The sequence below is a fragment of the Monodelphis domestica genome, chromosome 5 (genome assembly GCF_027887165.1).
Source record: "Monodelphis domestica isolate mMonDom1 chromosome 5, mMonDom1.pri, whole genome shotgun sequence".
Classification (NCBI taxonomy): Eukaryota; Metazoa; Chordata; class Mammalia; order Didelphimorphia; family Didelphidae; genus Monodelphis; species Monodelphis domestica.
In genome coordinates, this window is record NC_077231.1 from 249421617 (window position 1) to 249445951 (window position 24335).

General features: G+C 37.5%; 1 protein-coding gene across 9 annotated transcripts in view; it reads right to left on the reverse strand.

The window, feature by feature from the left end:
* CCNY (cyclin Y) overlaps positions 1-24335 on the reverse strand; it is a 306063-nt gene that overhangs the window by 99040 nt on the left and 182688 nt on the right. Inside the window, exon 1 of one of the 9 annotated variants that reach the window (XM_056800012.1) lies at positions 22651-22673. The exons of the other annotated variants lie outside the window; for them this stretch is intronic. The gene's annotated coding sequence lies outside the window, so the exon portion shown is untranslated. Of the gene's footprint in view, positions 1-22650; positions 22674-24335 lie in introns of those variants that run through there. 9 annotated transcript variants of the gene reach the window in all.

Sequence of the window (24335 nt, forward strand, 5' to 3'; positions counted from 1 at the left end):
AAATAAATGTTGGAAGGGATATGGAAAAACTGGGACACTAATGCTCTATTGGTGGAACTGTGAACTAATTCAACCATTCTGGAAATCAATATGGAATCACACCAAAGGACCATAAAATTATGCATACTCTTTGGCCCAGCAACATCACTTTGGGGTCTGTTCCCCAAAGAGATCAGAGATAGAGAGAAAGAACCTACTTGTATGAAAATATTTTCAGCAGCTCTTTTTGTAATGGCAAAGAATTAGAAAATGATGGAGTGTCCATTAATTAGGGAATATCTGAACAAGTGGTGTATATGGTTATAATGGAAAACTATTGTGCCACATATTCTTAATAACATTAATTCAGAAAAGCCTGGAAAGACTTATATGAACTGATGCAAAGTAAAGTAAGCAGAAGAACAGTGTAAACACTAACAGAAATTTTATACAATGGTCAACTATGAAGAACTAAACTATTATCAGCAAATCAAGATTCCAGGATAACCTCAAGGGGCTCATGATTAAAAACAATTTTTTAAAAACTCCACACATACTTTGCCATGCATAGCCAAAGAAGGAATTGCTAGAATCTGACTGTAGATCAAAACATGCTCTTTTACTTTTTTTTCATCATGAGTTTTTTATTATATATGTGATAAATCAGTCACAACATGGGTAATATGGAAATATGTATTGTGTGAGAGCACTGATATAACCTATATCAGTCTATTTACCACCTCAGGGAGGGGATGAGGGAAGAAGAGAAACTGAGTCACAAAATGTCAAAAAGTAATCTTTCAAAAATTATTTCTAAATTTAATTGAAAAAATGAATTAAAAATATTTAAAAGCGGGATTGGAAAGGCTTCCTGTAGAAAATGGGATTTCAAAAAGAAGGATTATCTGCTTCTGCAAAGTCTCCACTCTGATTGTCTGGTTCCTCCTAGAGTCTGCATTTTAAGAAGGATGCCCAAGTTAGTAAATCTTGCTGACTTGGTGTCAGTGACCTGCATCTTCTCAAAACTAAAGAGCATCAGTTCCTTAAAATGGTCTTCACAAGACTTAATTTCCAGACTCTTTACTACCCTAATCAACATTCCTTTGTCATTTTCTAGTCTGTCAATGTAATTATTATGGTGCAGTACTCACAATTTGATCTAATAGTGTAGATGAGATCCCCACTGGGCACAGTAGAACAATCTTTTGCCTTCCTTTTTCTGGATATTTGCTATTACTAAATGTATCTTAAGATAGCCTTACCTATCTTAATTGATTCAAATGGAGTTTATAGATCACTAGATCTATTTAGCTACATTTCCTATTTTTATGGAGTTTATTGTATGACCCTAGGGGTTTATCTATAATAAATTTATCTATCATAAATTTCATCTTTAATAATAGTAATAATAATAGTTAACATTTATTTAATATTTACTATTGCCATGTATTTTGTTAAGTGACTATATATATAAATATATAGATATAGATATATATGAATGATCTCATTTAATCCTTACTACAACAGGTGATAGGTGTTATTATTACCCCCATTTTACAGATGAAAAAATAGACAAATGGAAGTTAAATGACTTCTCCAGGGTCAGATGGCTAATAAAATGTCTGAGATTAGATTTAAACTCAAGTCTTCCTAACTTTATGTCCAATGTTCTATCCACTGGACTACCTAACTACCCCTAAGTGAAGCTTAGCTCACCAATTTGTCTTCCTAGATCTTTTTGGACTCCAAATCTTCCATTTACTGTATTATCTACCTTTTCATGATTTTGGTAAATATGGCCTCATTGATAACTTCAATCAAGATTCTGTCAATGTATCAGAACAAAAGATAGCCAATCACGTGCTTTATGGTATACACCACTAGAAACACCTTTAGTTTCATTCTATTCCATCAATCAACAATTATGAAGGAAATGATAACGGGAGAAGGAAGGGAAGGACTTCAACAAATGGAGACTAAGCAAGGGAGCATCCATTTCAAACTTGAAGAGAAGCATAATGAAAGGTGTAGATGTAGGAAATGGGAAAATGGGACTGAGAGACAGAAAATGGTCCCATTTGGCTGGAATACAAAGTATGAGGAAGGAAGAAGTCTGAGAAAAGGCTGCAAAGACAGCCCATGTCAGAGTAGAGGGCCTTGAGTGCCAGAGGGTTATGAGCTAACCAATAAGAAATCACTGGTAATTTTTAACTGGAGAAGTGACATGGTGCCAGCAGTGTAAGAAAAAAGGCAGTGGTGGGAAAGAAAGAGTGGAGAGTTTGTATACTAGAACTTGGAAGCCCAGTAAGAAAATTATTTCAACTGCTTAGGAGAGATGAAATATGTTTCTAAACTGCATTAGTGGGAGTGGAAATTTTCAAGAAGGAACAGATATTAGCAATATTACAGAGGATTTGGCAACAGATTAGATATGTAGGAAAAGAAGGAGGAAAGAATCAAAGACAGTTCCAAGGTTACAAGTCTGGGTGAGTGGGAAGATGATGAAGTCATTGACAGAAATGGAGAATTTGAAGTGAGGGGCAAGTTTATAACAGTTTATAACAGTTTTGGACATGTTGATTTGGGGGTGCTAATAAATATGATAATGAAATAGTTATTTAGCTAGCAGGTAGCAATTCACAGAAATGGAACTCTGAGCAAAATCTAGGGGTGGAACTAATAATTTGGGATCATTGGTGAATGACAATTACTTTAAACATTAATTAATGTATTTAATATTCAGAAAGGTATTCCCCCATTCCACCCCAACCCACAAAAAGGCAAAGTGGCAGGTAAAGGAAGGGTTGGTTATTTTGCTTAAAGCCATACCAGTTAAAACTATTCATTCAACAATATCTGATTTGGGATTATCCCATACCAGAATAGTAAGTAAAATTTCCCTGTGGTTACTGTATTAACAATACTCTCTTCCCAGATGTGATCATTACCTGTTTAAAATAAAAATGGCATGTGCTGTATGATAGGTAAAGGACGGAATCAAACATAATAATAAACCAATATGCAAATCCAGTTAATAACACTAATGAAGAATGTAAAATAACTAAATGGATGAAATGAAATAGATCTGCATCTTCCCTAGTAATTTAAGGAATAAAAAAGGAGCAAGGCCCAGGCTTTGACTCAATGTGTAGAAACAAAAAGATTAACATTAAAAGAAAAAGGAGAATCTCCTAGCAACCAGCATCTTATGAGATGCATGAATCAGAGCTTTTCTTGCCCTAGAAAAGGAAGAACACCACAATGATGGCTGGTTTTTAAAATATCAAGTAAATTAATAGGTTCCCATGTATAAGACTTTGCTAGATGGGATTTACAGTTATAAATTGCTTTCTTTAAAAAGTGTACTCCTAACTTCTTGAAAGCAAATATGAGACACCTGGGTTCTTCCTCCTGAACCAATGGAGCAATATTGGTCCACTGGCCCAAATAAAGTCTGATCTTCTTATACTACTATGTAAAGGTTCTTCAAATTGCTTTCCCTTTTGTCTTGATAACCAGGCCTCCAAATTCTAAGCTAAAAACACATCATTGTACTAAAACATGAGCTAAACCCAGAATGAGAATTTCCTATGCTTTTATAGCCTCAACATTTCCACCAACACTATTTCTCATATAGAGAATGAAGAAAGGACCAGGATCACTGTCAGCACTTTACCCCCAAATCTAGTTGCCATCCCTTCCTCAAACCCCAAAAAGGAACAGAGGAAAAAAACAGAAGGGACATGTGATTGGATACTGGACAATCATAGCATGTCAGAGCCAGAAGGAATCTTAGACATCATCTAATCCAGCCATTCATTTTACTAATTAGAAACCTGAAATCCAGAGAGGTGCATCCTTCCAAATGTCAGTGAGTTTTAAGGGGAGAAAGTTGGAACTAGAATACTACTTTCTAATTCCAAGTTACAAAACTGAACCGTTATCTGTGAGATACGGTTGTATGTGTGAATGGAGGTGTTCTAATAGTAATTCCCTCTGACTTCATTATTGATTTTAAGTTTTAAAATTATTTCATTATTTGCATATGTTCATAAATCAAGCAATTTTACTTGAGCAGCTTTTATTTCTTATCATTTTATTTCTCCAAATCTAGGATTTGCTCCAAATTTAATAATCAGCTTTGTGAGAATTCTAATAAATCTTTTTTAATGTTCTATTTGACATATGCTTTCCAAAGAGTTGGTGTATGATGTCATTTATTACAAAATATTAACCTTGGGGATTCACGATTCCCTTTCCTTTCTGGGCTGGCATTCCCAAGGCATTAAAATGTTACACTCTGATCCACAGGTTCATTACCCTCCACTAACTTATTCTTCCTCCAATAACCCAACATCAGAAAAGTGATAGATTTCATTTATGGATGTTCTCACGTCACCGATTGCTTTCTGCAAGAGCCATTAGTTTTAAGTCAATTCTTTTGCATCTTGCCTTCCCAAGGCATACCTCATAACTTACTTTTTTGAGAAGAATGTTATATTTTTAAAATTCAGCTTCTTAAATTCAACAAACATTTATTGATTAAGTGCCTCCCATGTGGTAGGAAAGGACCTGAGGTTAAAATGCAACAGTTGAAACAGTCTCTATTCAAAGCATATTCAAGAAAGACAGGGGACTCTAAGGCTCAGTGAAGAGGGAGTGGATTCCAGAGCCCTGGGGCAGCCTATGCAAAGGCACCAAGGCAGGAGATAGAGAAGAAATAAAGCCAAGTTGGCTAGATCCAAGTTTTTTCCAGATTAGAAGGAGAGGGAGGAAAGTAATATCAGTCACTTAAAAAACATTAATTAATCCCTTACTATGTACAAGGGGCTGTGCTAAAAGATGAGATCCAATTAAAGAATACAAATCAATAAACATTTATTAAGCACTGACTAGGTGCTGGCACTATGGGATGAACTGGGGATATGAATAATAAAGAGTTCTTTCCATCAAGGAGCTTACCATCTAACACTATCTAACAATAGTTAGACAATACACAAAAAGTATAGGGGTAATTGTGCAATGGGGGTGCCCTACTGGGCATAATGTTTGCAGAGGCAAAACTAAGCAAAATTGCTGACAGAAAAGTTAACCTGGAATGTTCTGAGATCTCTATACAGGAAGGTTTTACCCTCCAAGCCAGCAAACAGAGAGGAAAGGCAACTAGGAGATATAAAGATTACAAAGAAAAGCAAAAACAAAGTCCCTGTCCCCAAGTAATTCACAATCTAACTGAGAGAAGAGGAGAGGGATTGGGAAGGAACAACACAGAGACCTGCAGACAGCAAAGTAGCAAAGTGGAGAGAGCATTAGCCCTGGAATGTGGAACATCTAAATTCCAATGAAGCTTCAGACACTTAGTAGCTATGTGACCATGGATGCAGTTTGCCTCAGTTTCCTCAACTGTAAAATTTAATCTATCTAAACTGTACAGAGACATTAGACAGACACACAGACAACCTGAGACAGAGAGACAGAGTCAAGGTCAGAGAGGATATGGACACAGTTTGCCTCAGTTTCTTTAACTATAAAAGGGGGATCCTAATAACACTCACCACCCAGAGTTATTGTGAAGATCAAATAAGATATTTGTAAAGCACCTGCCCTAGTAGTCACCAACTAAATGTGGCAATTATTATGATGATTAATTACTGTTGTTGATCAGTTATTTTCAGTTGTGTCTGACTCTTCATGAACCCTTCAGGGATTTTCTTGGCAAAGCCAATGGAGTGGTTTGCTGTTTCCTTCTCTAGTTGATTTAACAAATGGAGAAACTGAGGCAAACAAGGTGAAGTGACTTTGCTCAGGGTCAAACAGCTAGTAAGTGTCTGAGGCCAACTTTGAAATCAGCAAGAGACTCCTTGGCACTATCAACTTTGCCATTTAAGTGCCCTTATTAATTACTATGCTCATGTGTAACATAGAGTAAGTTTAAAGGTGATCTTGAATGAAGATATAGCCCATAGAAGGTGGGGTTTGAATTGACTCCTGGGGGAAGTAAAGAAGGCCAACGATGGCTCTTTATCAACAGTTTTGGATTTTAGATATAAGGTCAAAGAAGGCTAAATGTATCTTCAGGGCAATGCCATGAGATGTGACCAGAATCTGGATTTTAAGGAGATGCCTATGAATCACCATCCCCATGTTCTGACACACTCCTACCACACTTGATCCATACTTCAACTGGTACCCATTTAGCAAATCTGGAAATTTTCAGACACATCAATTCAATTGCTTCAATGGAGATCTCTCCTCTATTTGAGGCAAGCTCCTTGAGGGCAGGGTCTGCTTATATATGTGTACCTACCCCACCTTCTCTGTCTGTCTCTGTCTGTCTGACTCTGTCTCATTTTCTCTGTCTCTGTCTCTCTGTCTCTGTCTGTCTGTCTGTCTCTCCCACCCACCCCCTCCACATGCGTGTGTATTATAGATAGATTTCTACATATATGGAGGCAGCTAGGTGGCTTGGTGGATAAAGCATTGAGCCTAGAGTCAAGAAGACTAAGTGGTCAAATCTGGCCCTAGACACTTACTAGCTGTGTAATCCTGGGCAAGTCACTTAATATGTTTGCTTTAATCCACTGGAGAAGGAAATGGCAAACCATTCTGGTATATCTGCCAAGGAAATGCCATGAACAGTATTGGCATGCTATGGTCCATGAGGCTACAAAGAGCCAGACATGATTGAATAACAAAATGTGAGTATGTAGACATATATATCCTCCAGTTGAGTGTGTACATATATAAAACACACAAATAACACATATATCATACACATAATGATACATATAGAAATACCCTGGAGGGGAGGGCATTAGCAGCTAAGGGGCCCAGGGTAAGGCCTCCGATATATGAGGGAGCAGATTATACATCTTAAGGAATTCCCCAAGGCTCAGAGTGGTTAAAGTGATTTGCTCAGGGTCACAACACTCTTCTATTATTTCCATAGAAACAAAATTACAGATGTGGCTTGGTTTCCAAACTAACCCACAAAAGCCTGTGAAACCCATAAGTGGTTCAAATCCAATTCAATCTCCAAACATGGGGAGTCCATCGTTCCTCCAGGATGCCCCTAAACCAACTAGTAATCTACTAATTACCAAGCATTTACTGAGTATCTATCTCCTAATGGGCCAGGCCCTGGGCTAAGCAGAAACTGCTGCTGCCACTGCCAGAGTAGATGCCATTCTCCACCAGGAGAGAGAGACCATATTAAGAGCCATATTCCAACCCTGAAACTTCCCCAGCAGGGAAGGCTTGTTTTGAGTCACTTGGCCCATGGCAGCTTCTCGAGGCTCACAGTTTAAAGTCTTGCCACCTTATAGATTCAGTCTGTCTGCTCTCAGCTCTGGGCACTCTTGGCACAGTCCTTATCAAGAAGTCCCTAAATGACTGAATCCTCTACACTGGGAGAGGGGCAGGCAGGGCCAGAGTTAAGCAGGATGAAAGGAAGGAAAAAAGGTCAGAAGAGAAAGGTATGCCCCCAAAAGTACAGATGCCCAAAAAAGTAATGCTGCTTTTTTCTTCTGTGGCTAGGAAACTGGCTGTGAAGAAAATTCCAGCAGAAAATTAAAACTATATGAACAAGGCAACACAGTTGACGTATTAGAGGCATGAATTGTTATATTTTTGGTTTGGGTTTTGGTTTTTTTTTTTACCTTGGTGGGGCAGGAGGGGAGTCATTACTCTATACTCAAATTTCCTATTCCATCCTTTAAAATGAATAATAAAAAGAAACCCTAAAGTGCTGCCAGTTACATCTATCATAAAGCAACACATAGGACTTGGAACAGAAATGGAAAAACATTATTTTTTAGATTTAGTATTAAATTTGGCCCCATGCCCTTGAGCCTAACCAGCTTTTTTCAAGCCAAAGCTTTGAGGTTTTTAGAAACAATATGAAGAGAAAGGAAAAGATGGAAAATTTAGCAGGCTCATGTTCATGAATTTTCAGGCTAAGGATGCCTTCTATAACACTGGAGGAGGAGATGAGGCTACTTGTGATCTTCAAGCTGAGTCTCTTGGATTTCTACAGAAAGTAACGACTTGAAACCCTCTACCCCTCTGCTTGGGTGAAGGGAAATTTATAATTCTTTTTTTTTAAATCCTTACTTTCTGTAGACAATGGGGGTTAAGTGACTTGCCCAGGATTCACATAGCTAGGAAGTTTCTGAGGCCAAAATCGAGCAGAGGACCTTCCCACCTCCAGACCTGCCTCTCTACCCACTGAGCCACCTAGCTGCCCTAAAATGAATATTCTTTTAAAAGAAAGCAGCACACCAGTTTCTCTTTAGAAGTCAAGCAGCCCTTAGAGACTCTCCAAAATACTTTTTAAATGTCTATCAAATTCTAGCCCAAGAAATCCTTCTAAATTCCATGACCTAGAGAATGCCATGATGTTCACAGAAGTCTTGTCTTAATGCTAATTGATGACAAGAAGGTAAATGTGGATTCTCAAGGGTTATGCTGGTGGAACACAAGATCTGGCAAGTTCTACCACATGGAAAAGGTTTTCAGTACAATCCCACAAAATGACAGTCCTTACAGGCCACATCAGAGATTCAGACAAGCTACATACAGAAAGACTCATCACTAGCAGAATGGCCGCTAGAATTTTTTGACTACGGCAACCCTACTTGTGAAACCAACCAAAATACAAAATGGTCCTTGGTTCTGGGTAAACGTTCAGATGGCACGTGCATTTGCAATTTACACAACTGGAGGAAGAATCTAAAGTGTCTCAGAGTTTTGAGAGACCAAACTTCATCACATACAACTTAAATCAATTCAATAAAAACATCTCTGAAAATATAAAAAAAATGAATCCATTTAGGTCACTGTACTATGTCATTCTATTTAATTCAATTGATTTATGTACATTCTATATATACATTATACACATATATATTCTATTGTTTTATATACAAATTAGAAAAGGGGTTAGCTTTTGTTTTGTTCTTTTACTTGAGTGCATTGTTAAGAATTTATTAAGGAGACTCCAACAATGTAACATTCTCATCTCTAGCACCATGCCTTTAATAACATCTTTCCCATCCAAATTCTATCCCTTTTTTTAAGGCTCAAGCCTCACCTGCTATAGAAAGCCTTCCTTGATTGACTACTTGGACTCTCACTAATCTGCCTATTCTTTTCATTCTACCCCATACACTCAAATCGACATCTTAACTACCAGAACAGGCAATGAACTCTGCCTTCTGGGCCAGTGATCCTATTTTATTCTTCCTTAGTAGCCCCCACAGTCCCTTGCCTTTCTTTGAGTACAAAGTATGAAAAGTCAATAAGTGTTAATTAAATGCTTGCTATGTTCCAGGCATGGTGTTAGCAATTGGATATACTAAGACAAAGAACAAAGTAAGCCTTACTGATAAGAAGTCTAGTTTTTATAGTTATTATTGTTGGCCTTTATGTTCAAAGAAGTCTAATGATATCATGATATTAAGAAGGGATGTCTTGACTTGCATGTGAATTCAATTTATCTGAAGCAGAATTACATAAAATCATCAGCCTCATTTTCTCTTTTAGAGTCATCAAAATCCAGTGGCAAGACAAAAGTCAGGATGAGTGGGAAAGCCAAACAAGTACATATCTAAGTATATCCAGTATAAATACAAAGTAGTTAAATACAAGATAGTTTGGGGAGAACACTAGCACTTTGGAGGGAGGCAGGAAAGGCTTCCTGTAAAAATAGACATTTAATTAATATTTCACTGATTGATGTCCATTATTTATATATTTCTTTTCTCTTTTGTTCAACATATAGAAGCATGGAAAATCTGTCCAAAGTTTTCCTATTTCCATCATTACAACACAACTGGAAATGATTATCTTTTACCAGAGTACCCAGATCAGGTCACAGAACGATCTGCACTTAGTCCACATTCTATGAAAAATTTCTTAGACTATCCAGACTATTTCTTCAATTTCAAGGCAAGCTTCCATCCACATTAGCCAGATAATCATCTCTCCTGGTCTTCTAAAATCTCCTGAGAAAACTCTTCAAGCTCCCTTAGTAATGTCTTCTAGTGCCTCAGAACTCCTACTGCCCAAAAGTTCCTCCAAATATCTCCAATTTGGCCTGACACTTCCTAGTTGTATGACCCTGGGCAAGTCATTTAATCATTGCCTATCCCTGCCCACTCTCCTGCCTTGGAACAAATATATGTAAACCTTAAAATTTCTTAGACTTATAAATGTTGGAAATTTCACCATTGGGAAATTTCATACTTGAAAATTTTCCTACTGATAGTCTATTGGAATGTGAACCCCCTTGGCATGGGAGGGTCCTTCTCCTCCCTACTTAAGATTACTTTAGGACAGAAACCTTTTGCTGAACAATGGAAAGGGCTATGACCTATACTTAAGCATAGAACAGGAAGTTCTTTGAGTCATGATTGATTTTAGAATTGATACAATAGAGATACTTGGAATGACAGAACCAGGTCTTGGAACTTATAATTTCCACCCTACTCAGTCCTAACAGGATTTAGGAAGGGCTGCAGCAAAGGATCAAGATTTAATTATTTGAGAATATGACCTTCAACAGACATGTGCAAAGCCACAGACCTCTGGGCGGTCCTGGGTTAAGCTAGAGCCACCATTGGCACAGGGAAGACATGGACAGTGATTGGTAGATGTGAGAACTGAGGGGAGGGAACTTGGATGGTTTCCTGAAAGATAGCGGGGTCTGAGGACTAGGGGGGTTGGAGAGGTTTTGCTCTGAGAGGTTGTGCTCTGAGAAGCTTGCTCTGAAGGAAGCTGGAGGTGGAGGCCCCTGAGACTGTTTCTCCATTTTGGTCACGTGAGTGATAGGGACTGATCTCTTTTCTTTGCCTCAGCTATCTAAGGGCTTGGGCCTTTTGGCCCAGCCTAAACAGAGGGGGTATTTAAGCCCTATTCCCTTCTCTCCCTCTCTCTCTCTCTCTCTCTCTCTCTCTCTCTCTCTCTCTCTCTCTCTCTCTCTCTCTCTAATACCTTTCTTCCTCCTGTTTGTAATTAAACTCCATAAAAGGCTGACTGCTGACTTGAGTTTTCATTAAGGAATTACATAGCTTAATTCCTTTGCGACCTTAAATTAATATATATCAGTCTTTTAAAGTGATTTCCTTGTCACATATACAGTATTGATTCCAAGATGGAAGGTAGGGCTTAAAAAAACAAAAGCTTAATTCCTTTAAAACAACCAAATTCAAGTTAACAGAAATTGTCATGTTGAGAAAATATGAAACATCTTTTAAAGAGAAGATATTGCCTTCTAGAGATTAAAAAAACAAACAAACAAACCACAAACACAAAAACAAAACAAACGATCATGTCTCTGTCCTAGTAAACCCTCAAAAAGCAGGCCCTAGAGGAAAGTAAAACATGTCAAAATGAATGATGTTTTATTTTTAAAAGTTAGTCTTATTCTTGCCCTGTGAAAATACTGAGAACAAAAAAAGGATTCTTAAACTCGTGTTTCTGTATTTGCTATTTCCTGACTAGAACTTTTAAAAATAAAATGTGATTTTGGTTTTCACTTAAAATGACTATAAGGTATAATAGAGAACTTGTTTAAGAGAGAAGGCTACATTTCCCATGGGGCTCTGACTGTCAGTGGGAAATCTGATGCAGAATCCAGGGCCTTCCGTGTCTGTGAATTTGCATGCTTTGTGTGCAGGAGGATTGCCTTGGGAGTCATACAGACATGAAAGAGAAACTTCAAGGGATTCCAAGTCATGTAGCTAACCAGGAATGAAACTATGGATGAACTAGAGGAGTGAGCTGCTGGCTGAGATACAAGAATCATGGCCAAGGTCCACCAGTGTCTGGGGGAAAGCTGCAGACAGAAGTGGAGTGACAACTATGTGCTCTGACCAGCTGGTACTCAAGACTTTGACCTGTTTTTTCCAGTTAGTAAATAGGAATCCAAAAGAAAGATTCTTCCCCAGATCAGACTGTCTTCCAGTTATGGCAAGTGGAAGGATACTCATTCGGTAGTGGATGCTGAAAAATGTTCCATTTTAAAAAAAATGTTTCCATTTTATAATGAAACATCTTTAATGATTTCATGTTTTTGTTTCCCTAAGTTTCTTTTTGCAATGTAGCAAACCAGATATCTTGACTTGAGTTAGTCTTTAGAGAGTCTCCATTTCTTTCTAGGATAGGAATTCAAGCCAAATGTGAGCTATTTGCCAAAGAGTGTTGTTTGTCCTTCATGTTCAAAGGGGTCCTTTGACCTCATGGAGTGATATCTTGATTTGTGCATGAATTTGACTTAGGTGAGACAGAATTGCACAAAGTCATCAGTCTGACTCTCTCTTCCAGAGTCATTGAAGTCCAGAGGCAAGACAAAAGTCACCAAAGATACCTCTACTATATGAACCCAGTTCTCTGAAGGGCTAATGCTGGCTGACCCAAAGGTTTTCTACTGTAATTATTACTGAATTCTATAGAACATTTCATATGATTCTTACTACCTCGTAAATTGGGAACGTTAGATAGGATCTCCATTTTGTAGATATGAAAACTGAAGCTTTCAAAAGTTACATGATATGCTCAAGATGAAACAGATATTATGTTAGAGATGGGCTCTAAGACCAGGTCTCTTGAATCTAAATCCTATCCTCTTTCCATTATTCTGTGTATTAGAGAGCTCTCAAACCCCAAGGCTCCAAAGAAATCCTTCTGGCCTGAGCAAGAAAAAGCCAAGAAATTCTCCCAGTCCCACCATCTGTCATTCTACAGCTAATGCCATCTTGCCAACAAAAGCCTAAAGTACTTTCCAGTTTTTATGGCACTTTTATTGACACTATTTTCTCCTGGATTTCTACTCCAATTACATAGTCAACTTTGATCTAATATATAAAATTAAACCTGGTATATGGTCCTAATATAAGCCCTGTAACTCTACATTCATTATGGCATTAGTTTTATTCTTCTCTTCTATTGTCTATATTTCCCACATGTGATTATTTGCATGTCATTGAACATGAGCCTAAATGAGTACATTCATTCATTCAACAAATGCTTCTTTTAAAAAGGTCCTGTGTTCAAGGTGCTGTAAGGAATAAAAAGAAGATACCTTCTTTATTGTCATGTAGCTTAACAGCCTCATGGACTAAAGGAGCTTAGGTAAGCTAAATTCAAGAGCAAATTTATGAAGTTATTATAATAAAAAGTAAAAAGTGCAGGGGATGCTGAAAATTGTGTCCTCTGTTTAAATAACTCTTTGTAGTTTAGTACAATTCAACTTTATTAGGCAACCATGTATTTCTCTTTTATTTTAATAATTTTTTTCCAGGTGAAGATCTATCTTCTCTTCTCTCCTTCTCAACCTGTCTTAATCCTCAATGAGGAAACAAGAAAAAGCAAAAGCCCTGTCCAAACATTTCTAATCAGACTATGTCCAAAATGAAAAAAGCCTCAATCTGCATTCACTTTACCTCTCTTATCAGGAAATAAGTAGCATGGGGGAAAAAGCATGTCAAGGTACCTTGAAATAAAAATCCTTGAATAACACTTCCTGAAAAACTTAGGAAAAACCACAAGGTTCTTGTGGGCAAGGGCCACATATTATTTGGTATATCAGAGTACTTAATATACTTTTGGGCAGTGGTAACCATTATTAACTGGCAGCAAACACCAAAAGTTGAAGATTGGAGGTATGGACACTACTTAATAGAGTGAATCAAAGATTCCAGGAAGACATCAGCCTCCATTGGCAAATGCCCTTGGATACTGTAATGCCAAAGCTGAAATGTACCATATGATGACTTCCTATTGTTGTTGTCTCATTCTCTGCACTCATATCCCAGGCATCTAGCACATTGCTGGGCACAGAGCAAGCACTTAGATTTGTTTACTGACTGAGTCATAGTCTCCTTCTCTCAAAGAATGAATCTTTGCCTATTGAGTTCCAAGGTCAATTAGTTCTTAACACTTAGCCTCACAGAAGCCTGATTAAGGGGGTGATGAAGAGAAAGTCACCCTAACCCCTAGGAAAAGACATTTTTAGAAAAAGTCATAAAGTCAATCTCTCCAAGACCTTCAGGGTGCCATGATAAAGTGCTAGAGATGAAAGGGACTCTAGGTATTACTGTGATCAACTACACTTTACAGAGAATGGCATGGGGTCCCAGGCAAGGGAAGCAACTTGGCTGAAGTCACAGAGGAATGCTTATCTCCAACTGGGACTGAGCCTAAGTGGTCAGATAGATCTAGAATCTAATAAACTCATAGACTATGTAAGGAAGAAATTGCAACACAAGATGGATTTGCAAGAAAAAGCAAGAGATTGGAATTTTGATGAGCCACCAATCAAGCAGAGGGAGACAAGATTCCAACAGAATCTGGACAAGGGGAAGTTAGGAGCGCAGCTGCTTGGACCTGGTCTTTTCTCTCTTACTGTTAAGGGAGGAAGGTGAAACCAATTCTCTTGGTCATTGATTGTTCATCTGATTGAGTGCTGAGAGGACTTTTGAAGCCTAGCTCAGAAGGAACTTAGTCAAACCTTTTCCCTGTCAATATCTCCCTTTAGAGAAATTAACTTTGTTTCCTGAGTTGAATACCTTGTGAAAATCTTTAATCAACAGAAAATTATAAGGAAGTCGGGGAAACCTATTTTCCTCTTCCCCCCTCTCTCTCTCCTGACCTCCTCTCCTTTAAAGAATAAACCCTTTTAGTTAAAAGATCTAAATTGTGAGATTAGTTATTGGGAAACCCCTTAAAGCTTACCATTCTGAGAAAAGCCATTAGGTTCAGTTGAGAAAGGAACAGGAAGTGGTATGTGTGTGTGTGTTGGGGGTAGGGGGGAGTGTAAAATCCAGCCTTTACCTTAGCTGGCTTCCTGTGTTCCTGTCCCTATTACCACAAATATCCTAGTATTGCCCTCTATCACAACTATTAGAGCTGGAAGGGACATTCAACCTCATTTTACAGGGTCCAAAACCTAAGTCTCTTGATACCAAGTCTAGCAATATTTTAATGAGGCATCTGAAATGTGGCCTTATGAAATAGAGCCAAATTATTCTAAAGCACTGGCCACAGAAAGTTGGACCTTTGTACCCTTCCTGGGTACCCTCTGGCCCCAAGCCAGGGAGGGTAGCCCAGCAGACTTCTAAGTAAAACTATTCTGAAATAAGATGAGATAGGGGTTTGGACAGTAGGTGTGGACAGTAGGTGGACCAGTCCACACACCAATGACCCCACCTTGCTCCTAATTCTATTACTTGGGAGCCCAGGCCACCATTAAAAGTAGGAAAACTTTATGCAGTTGGGCCTCCTTCCTCACGCCCAGGTGAGCTAGAATTCATGTCAGAGAACTCTAGGACTATACTTTCAGTTCCCCTCATTTGGGAATTCCCTAGCACCAACTGTCAAAACCCCCTTCCCCAAACCTCCTCCCCACTAGATTGTCATTAGGTCTTAATGACCATTTTTGCTTAAAAAGATGTATAAATACTCTCTAAATTCCTTGCTCTGGCACAAACTCCCATCCTGGGGCAAAGATCTCATCAGCCCAAACCTCCCACCACTATACTAGTTCTAGCTCTGAGGCTAGGCAAAGAGTAAACACTTAATAGATGTTTAACATCTAATGTCATTCAGTAAATATTTGTAACAACCTAAGCTCAATTACAAAAAGTGACATATTAATGAACAAATGCATCTTATTTACAGCACCAGTCGCAGGCAAAAAGCCATTTCAAATATGCATTTCTAATTAAAAGGTAGAGTTGTAAAATAAATGTAATGCATAGACACAATTTCTGGTTTGGGCAATGGTTTATGCCAGTTGAATTCATCATAAAAACTTCATGCTATAAAATTACCTACAGTTAGCATATTTCAGATATTTTTCAGACTGAATGTACAATATGTAATTAAGGCTTTTTTTCCTGCTACTAATTTATACAGAAGAAATAACTTATGGGGGGAAAAAAGTCAGTTAATTCTAGAATTTTCTTTCCACTTTATTTTGAACCTAAAACTGCCTCTGAATAAATCTGCTTTCTGAAGCTTCTGTGATTCTAAGATCAGACAGACAGAAAGAGAATACCTCAGCTTTCCTGGGTCACAAAGATACAAAGAAATCTGATGCGCAACTAATGCTCAAATTTGAGATGCTACCACCAAGGCAGAGCTATTCAGAATTTAATCAAGTCTGTTGAGTCTGGGAAGGATGGATAATAGGCAGCCAGATGGACAAGATTTGCATTCAGAAAAGCTACCCAGGAAGAGCCAAATAAACGTGCTTGAGAACACTGCCATCAGAGACTGGCTGTGGTTTAATAAAACTTGAATTAAGCCAATCACAGAAACAAAGATTGTTTAAACAGTCCATTTCATTTCAAAACTCAAGTCAATAATAAAGCAATTAGTCTAGCAGGAGGGATTCCTCTTTCTGAGCATTTCTGTTCCATATGACTGCTAGGAAAGCAGTGGGACCCTAGTGAAGAGAAGGAAACAAGAAGAACTGAGTTCAAGGCAGTGTAGGGCTCTGGATAAGTCACTAAATTCTAAGTGTAGCCAGATAACTCTAAAATTTGAAGTTACTGCTAGTTAGAATCTATAATAGGAATTGGAGTTCTCCACACTAATGTGGATAATGGTGCTAATCACAGCTTTAAGGTTTGCAGAGTTTTATATATGTTATCTTATTTGAATTTTTCAACAATTCTGTGAGGTAGATCATTATTATTCCCATTTTACAGATGAGGAGATTGAGAAAGACTGTCGCTATGCTTACTGTTATACAATTACTCAGTCTTGATGGTGAGATTTGAACCCAGATATTTCAGACTCATAAACCCTGTACTCTTGCCTTTCCATGATGAAATCAGAGATCCAGACCCTCTAAATTTCATCTCTTTATCCAATTCCTTTCCCCAAGAGCAAAATGCTAGAACAGTACTACTAGGCATTCAACTCTGAGCCAGCTCATACTATACTCAATGGGATTTTTTGTTAATGAGGAATTATGTCTTCTTCATAGGGGTTGCCTTATTCTCTGCACTCATATCAGTGCAGTAGCATAGTGCTAGGCACAAAGCAAATGCTTATATTTGCTTATTGACTGAGTCATACTCTCCTCTTCTCAAAGAACATTAGGATTTATTAGTCTCTAAAATGCAGATGGTCAATCAACCAATAAATATTTAATAAGGGTTGACTATGTGCTAGTGTATGTATTCTCAGTCTAAGTACTGGGGACACACACACAAAAGCAAATGACAGTCCCTCACACTTCAAGGAATTTATACACTATTGGAAGTGAAAGAAGCAAGCAATAAATTTAAAAAAAATTAACTGTTGGTTACTGTTATTATCTTTTACTATTATTACCATTTCCAATAGTTTTTTCTGAATTTTTCTGAATAGATTAATTAATCTAGAACCTGGAAACTTCTGTAGGAACATCAGTTTTCTGTTTTGCTAACCAAGAAAATGACTAGTGTCCAACAAAATGGCAGAGTGTGAATACTATGTCAAATGGCATATGGCCATTGGCCAAAGGCATAGAATGGGTGGTAAGAAGCCCATAAACCTGAATGACTCAGAAAGTACTCAGCAACAAGACTTTCCCAGAAGTCTCCAGAGCTTCAAGTAGGCATAGACTTTTGTGGTGATTTCTCTATAATTTCCCCAAAATATTCCTCATCTTTCATGAGTGATTCCAAACCTAAATAGTTCTTCTTTCATCTCCTTTGGTTGATATCTATATGTGTCCAGAGCACTCTTTCTTTCCTGCTGGTTGGAAGGGTAACTTTCTTGGGAAGAGGTATCTTGCTGTTCATTTATTCATTTTTTCAAAAAAGTATCCTTTTGCTAATCTGGAAAATATGGAATTATACTTTTGGAAAATACTACTTCTTATGAGAGTATATTGCCTTAAAACTCAAAGGAATCTAGGACCAGCAATATGGTCCCTTCCATTTTGTAAATCTGGTCATGCAATGTTAGACTATCATAAAAATAGGAAACAGTACTGGTTGTCAGGCATAAGGACACAAAGATGTAACCAGCCCTCACAGTGATTCAGGATATTGACTGATAAGGGAGATTGGGTATGGGGTGAGAGAATAGTGTTTTATTCCATAATTAGAAATATCCAGGAAATGTTTAATTAAAAACATAAAAATTCAATATAGAGTTGTTACAGCTAGTGAGTATATCACCTGTCACTTTGAAGTTTTCACTCTCAAACTAAATGAGACCCACAGGAAATTCTTAGGGGGGCGGGGTTATTTTATTTTAAACGTGTCACCCAAAAAACATTAATCCTTACTGTCCTTTTGGCAGATTAGAGTAACCTAAGATAAAGTCTATACTGCCTGCCACACCTTCCCCACTTAGACAGGCAGCATCTCTTCTTTACTGCTCAGAATCCTTCTGAAAAACATATAGTAAGAAAACTAAAACCAAGCTTGCTGATGTACAAAGAGCCCAATGCTGGGTGAATAATAGTCCTTCATAAATATCTTTAATTGATGAGGTCCACATCTCTTTCTGTTATCTTCCTCCATCATAAGAAAAATGTCAGCTTTAACTAGTATCCTGGGGCCAGTTGGAATTCATCTCATTCATTAATACAGCTGTTTCTGTAACAAATCACTTCCTCACCCATTCATTTAACAAATGTATTTAGAAGATTGCTTAGTGTCTGACTGGGGTTGGGGGGAGGGACTAACTTCAAAAAATAGATGTTCTTAAAAAGGCGCACTTTTAATATAAAATAAGCCACATATACACAATTCTGGATACGAGTGGCTTTAAAATCAAAGGACAGGAAGAAAAAGAAGTGAGAAAAATATACTATCACTTCAAGTGAGGGATACATTGATGTGGAACAAATATAAGATCAGCGAGAAATAATGATCAGTATAGAGGATAGCTTTTTAATCTTTTGTTTTTAGATATTTTATTTATTGCTACAAGGAATTAACACTAGAGATGAAAGAAAAGGGATATATTCTGAAATTAAGGTGATGGGGTACCCAGTTGGCTCAATAGATTGAGAGCCAGACCCAGATATGTAAGGTCCTGGGTTGAAATCTAACCTCAGACTTTTCCTAGCTGTGTGACCCTGGGCAAGTCACTTAATCCTCACTGCTTAGCCTGTACCCCTCTTCTGCCTTGGAACCAATCCTTAGTAAAGATTTTTTTTAGTTAAAAAAAAAAAGAAATTAAGGTGATACAAGAACAGAAGGTGATAATAATATAAAGGGAAAGCTAATATAGTATTGACAGATAGCACAGTGGATAGATAGAACACTGAGCCTAGAGCCTAGAAGACCAGAATTCAAATCTAGCCTCTGATGCATACGAGCTATGTGACGCTAAACAAGTAATTTAACCAGTTTCCTCATCTGGGAAATGGGGATGACAATGGCACCTACCTTACAGAGTTTCTGTGAGAATCAAATGAGTTAATATATTTGTACAGTGGTTTAAAAACTCTAAAATGCCATGTGAATTCTAGTTGCTGCTGCTGCTGCTGCTACTGCCACCACCATCTTGAGATTTATCCTCACCAGTTCAATACCAGAGGTGAATTGCATCTCAACAAGTTTCAGCTCTATCCCTTCTTCTCAAGCTTGGCCCTAGTAAAATATAATAGGCAATGCTACAATCCAGGCATTTACCCCATGGGGGGGAAGAGGGGGGAAGTGTTTGAGACTGAATACTCTCAGGCTTGTTGTATATGAAATCTCACAATTTAATTGTTCTTTTTCAGATTCTCCCACTTTCTTGATTCAGCCATTCTACTTCTTTGCTAAAGAAATCTTCCTAGTAAAAAGAATATTTAGACCTTATTTTCTTCCCTTTGTTGAGCCACATCTATTCAATGAATTTTACAGTCCATTAAAGGTAATCAGCATGCCACTAAAACTACAATTAATCCAGTTGGGCAGGCAGCTCCTGCTGGCCTCAAATTTATTTTCTACTTTTGCACATTTGGGCATATGATCTGCTAGCCGCCTCCTACATTTTGAAGATCATATCAATTCAGCAATGAATGATTAGCGAGTCACGAAATTCCTATTCTTTGTCACAGATAATCCTACAGACTCAAATATAATGGCAGAAGCCAGAAAATTTTTGAACCAGAAGATTTCAAGATCCAAAAGGAATTTAAGAGGATACAATAAGGAGCCAAAATCTAACGAGTCAACATATAGACTTAATAAATTTGTAATGAGAATAAATAAATGTAAAGAAATGGCCTAGGATCAGTGGGGGGAAAGGTGGTCTCCAAGCCAGGAAAATCAAGTTCAAATCCTGTCTCGGCCACCTAATAACTGTAGGCAAGTCATTTCATGTCCTAATACCTAATACTCCAACAAACTACATAAGATTATCAAGTGCAAAGCCAATGCTGTCCTTCTAAATCAATGAACTCATAGGTCCACTCCTTACCCCTAAATCAAGGGAATACTACTACTACTCCATTGGAAATGACCAACAAGTGAATTTTTAAAGAACACGGAAAGACCTACATGAATTTAAGGAGTTTGAAATAAGCAGAATCAAGAGAACATTATGTACATAGTAAGGGAAATATTGTTTGAATGACTTGTGTATGTCCACTGCCAGAGAAAGAACTGATCAATAGAAATGAGCAAAACATAGATTAAAAAAAAATTAAAAGCCTTACCTTCTGTCTTTGAGTCAATACTAAGTGTCAATTCTGAGGCAAAAGAGAGCTGAGGGCCAGGCAACTGGGGTTAAATGACTTGCCCTGAGTCACATAGCTAAGAAGTGTCTAAGACCATATCTGAATCCAGGACCTCTTCATTTCAAAGCCTGGCTCTCGATCCACTAAGCTGCACCAAGACAGAGTTTATATATCTATATCTATATCTATCTATCATCTATGTCTCTGTATGGCTAGATGTATCATGTTATATATATATACATAAATATCTTTTTGTCATATAATGCCTTTTCTAATGGGGGAGCTACAGGGAGGGAACTATCTGGGTATTTTACTATAACAAGTAAATAAATGAATACATTTAGTTGAATTTTTTTTGACTCTACATTTGGATTGAATAAAGTTTCTTTTACACCTACAAGAAAGAGGAGTTCCTATGAAAAAAAATCTGGACATTTTTGGAGACTATTGGCTCTCTGACTCATCAGGGTGCCATGGAAAGCAAAAGAACTTAATGCCATGCCCTAGGCTGTATATATGTGAATCTAGACCTCCCCTCAGTCCCTTGCCTAGCAAGCCATCCCTTGCTTCCACAGATGCTTAACATCCATAGTTCTGCTTGACTTAAAACTGTTACAAGAGTAATAATAGTTAATATTTATGTAACACTTTGAAGGTTTGCAAAGTGCTTTACAAATATTATTTTAATGCATCCTCACAGCAACCCTGAGTTTCAGGTGCTATTATTATCCCCATTTTACAGACGAGGAAACGGAGGCAGATAGCAATTAAGTAACTTGCCCAGGATCACACAGTTACTATGTATCTAAAGCACATTTGAACTCAGGTCCTGACTCCAGGTCCAACATGTAAAATAACCCTCCTGATTTGGACCATTCAAGTGGGGCAGGTTAACTTAGAAGGGAGTGAATTTCTCTCACTAGAAGTTCCCACAAAAAAAGCTAGAGTGTTAAGTACAGGTTGGCCAGATGGGCCCCAACTCTAAGACAGAAGGGCAAGGGGCTAGGACAAATGAGGTTAACAGACTTGCCCAGGGTCAGACAGCTAGGAAGCTACCTGGAAGCTCCTTATGCTTTCATTTCTTATGAACCAAATTAAGTTTTTCTTGAAACTTGGGCAGAATATAACTCTGAATACATAGGTCATTCCCTGATCAAATACCCTTAATAGCTCCCTAGGATCATAAAATGGCAGGCTATAACTGGGGATGACTGTTACATTGGGGAGAATAGAGTTAGATGTAAATAGCTACTATGTCTCATCTTCAGGAAGGAGAGAGAGACAGAGAGAGAGAGGAAAAGCGGGAGAGAGAGGGAGGGAGGGAAGGAGGGGGGAAGGGGAAGGAAGGGGGGGGGCCTTAAAAATTCCAAACCCAAAGGTCAAAGAACTTCAGCTGGTGATGCTGAAAACTTGTTACACTTTTTTTTTAACCAAAGTAGTTGGTAGGAAACTAATACTAGGTAATGGGTAAAACAAACATTAAAAATTAAACAAGCAAAGGTTAAATCTATTTACCTATGAATAAGAATTCTGTTTCACTCCAAGATAAGAAGGGCAATGCTTGGTTGAAAGAATAAGGAAACATTATCATTACCAATCTAATCTGAACTAAAGGGCTGTTCTGACGTCTGGAGGGCAGGGGGGGGAAAAGCCCACAATTCTTCTTTTAAGTATACTGACCTAAAGGTGTATCGAAGGAGCCACAGCAAGTTCAGTTATGGGGGAAAAAAAAATTAAAAAATAACATTGAGGAATCTCTTCAATTCCCTCTGAGTTTTTAAAGTGAAATGGCCAGCAATTTTGTTAAATAAAGATATGATCCTAATGGGAAAGCTAATGCTGCTTCTTGAATATGCAAAAGTCTCTTTTCTAGAGAACACAATGGGACAATATCACCCCTTCATTCTTTTCCCACAGAGATTCATTCACAAACTAAAAAGGAAAAAATTATCACTAGAGGAAAATAAAATATTTGTTTGAGCTCAGCTACTTACCATCTAGCAGGGCACAGTAGATTAAGTGCCAGACCTGGAGCCAGGAAAATGCAGCTTCCTGAGTTCAAATATGGCTTCAGACACTTATTAGTTGTGTGACCCTGGGCAAGTCATTTAACCCTGTTTGCCTGTTTCTTCATCTATAAAATGGGATGGAGAAAGAAATTGCAAACCATTCCAGTATCTTTGCAATACATAAATAAATAAATAAATGAAAAATAAAACAAAACAAAACAAAAAACCCAAAGGGGGCCACAAAGAGCTGGACATGACTAAACAACTGAACAACAAATTACTATCTAGCCATTAAGTCAAAAGGTGAAGGGAATGCCCTATTAATTACCTAATGCCTTAAAAATTTTTAAAGAAATCAGAAAAGTTCATCACATTCACTGACATAATAGCCCAAAAATCCTAAAATGTCCATAAGTGGACCACAAAGTAGAAGAAAGGTATTTGAGCCATCATGAGAGATACAAGGGAATACAAACTCTTCAGCTCAGTTCTTCCCAATTTCTGGGAATTTAGGAAACTGGTTCTAAGACTTTTACTTATTAATTTAATAGTTTAGAAGAATTCCATTTAACATACATTTACTAAGCACCTACAATGTGCTCTATGCTGAAAAAAAAAGTATACTTGCTGCTGTTAAGAAGCTGGGAGGTCTAACTAAAGGAATATTGTGAACATGCCACTTTGATAAAAGGAAGAAAGCCATAAATGAAAATAAGAAATCTGGGTAAGGTGCTGGGAAGAATTTATAAAGGAAGAGATTGTTTTCAGTACATAAATATTGCAAAACATGTGGTATAGTGGATGGTCTTAAGACCTGTGGTCAAATCCAGATTCAGACACTTACAAGTTGAGTGGCTCTGGGAAAGTAATTTAACTTCTGTTCATCTCAGTTTTCTCAAATGTAAAATGGGGATAAATAAATAATAGTCATTTTTGTGACGATCAAAGGAAAAAATAATTGCAAAATGATTAGCACAGTGCCTGGCACATAGTAGATACTATATAAATATTAGCTACTTAATATTTTTATTATATCACTTCAGTGAATCTGAAAAATCTTCTCTCAGAGTTTAGCTGAGAGTCATTCATCAAAGATTTATTATGTGCCAGGCATTGAACTGGGTGTTATGTTGTGCCTTGAAGACTGAATTGGGCCTTAAAGCCAAAGAAGATATTTTAATTTATTTTTGGAGGGTTTTTTTTTTGTTTTGTCTTTTTTTTTTAATTTGGAAGATTTCATTTAATTAATTAATTTAGAATATTTTTCCATGGTTACAAGATTCATGTTCTTTTCCTCCCCTCCTTTCACCCCACCTCCCATAGCCAATGCACAATTCTACTGGGTTTTACATGTCATTGATCAAGACCTATTTCCATATTATTGATACTTGCACTAGGGTGATTGTTTGTCTATATTATTGTATATATTATTGTCTATATATTGAGTCTATATTACCAATCATAATCCCATCAACCCATGTTGTTTTTCTTCAAAGAAGATATTTTTAAAAAAAGATAGAAGAAAGTTATCCAGATGATTTATAAAGACAGCACAAGCAGTGGCACAAAAATATAAAAGGACATGATTAAAATAGATGAAGATGAGGCATAATTCTAGTTTGGCTCCAAGGTAGAGTCTAGGAGGAGACAAGTATGAGATCAGAGTGGCA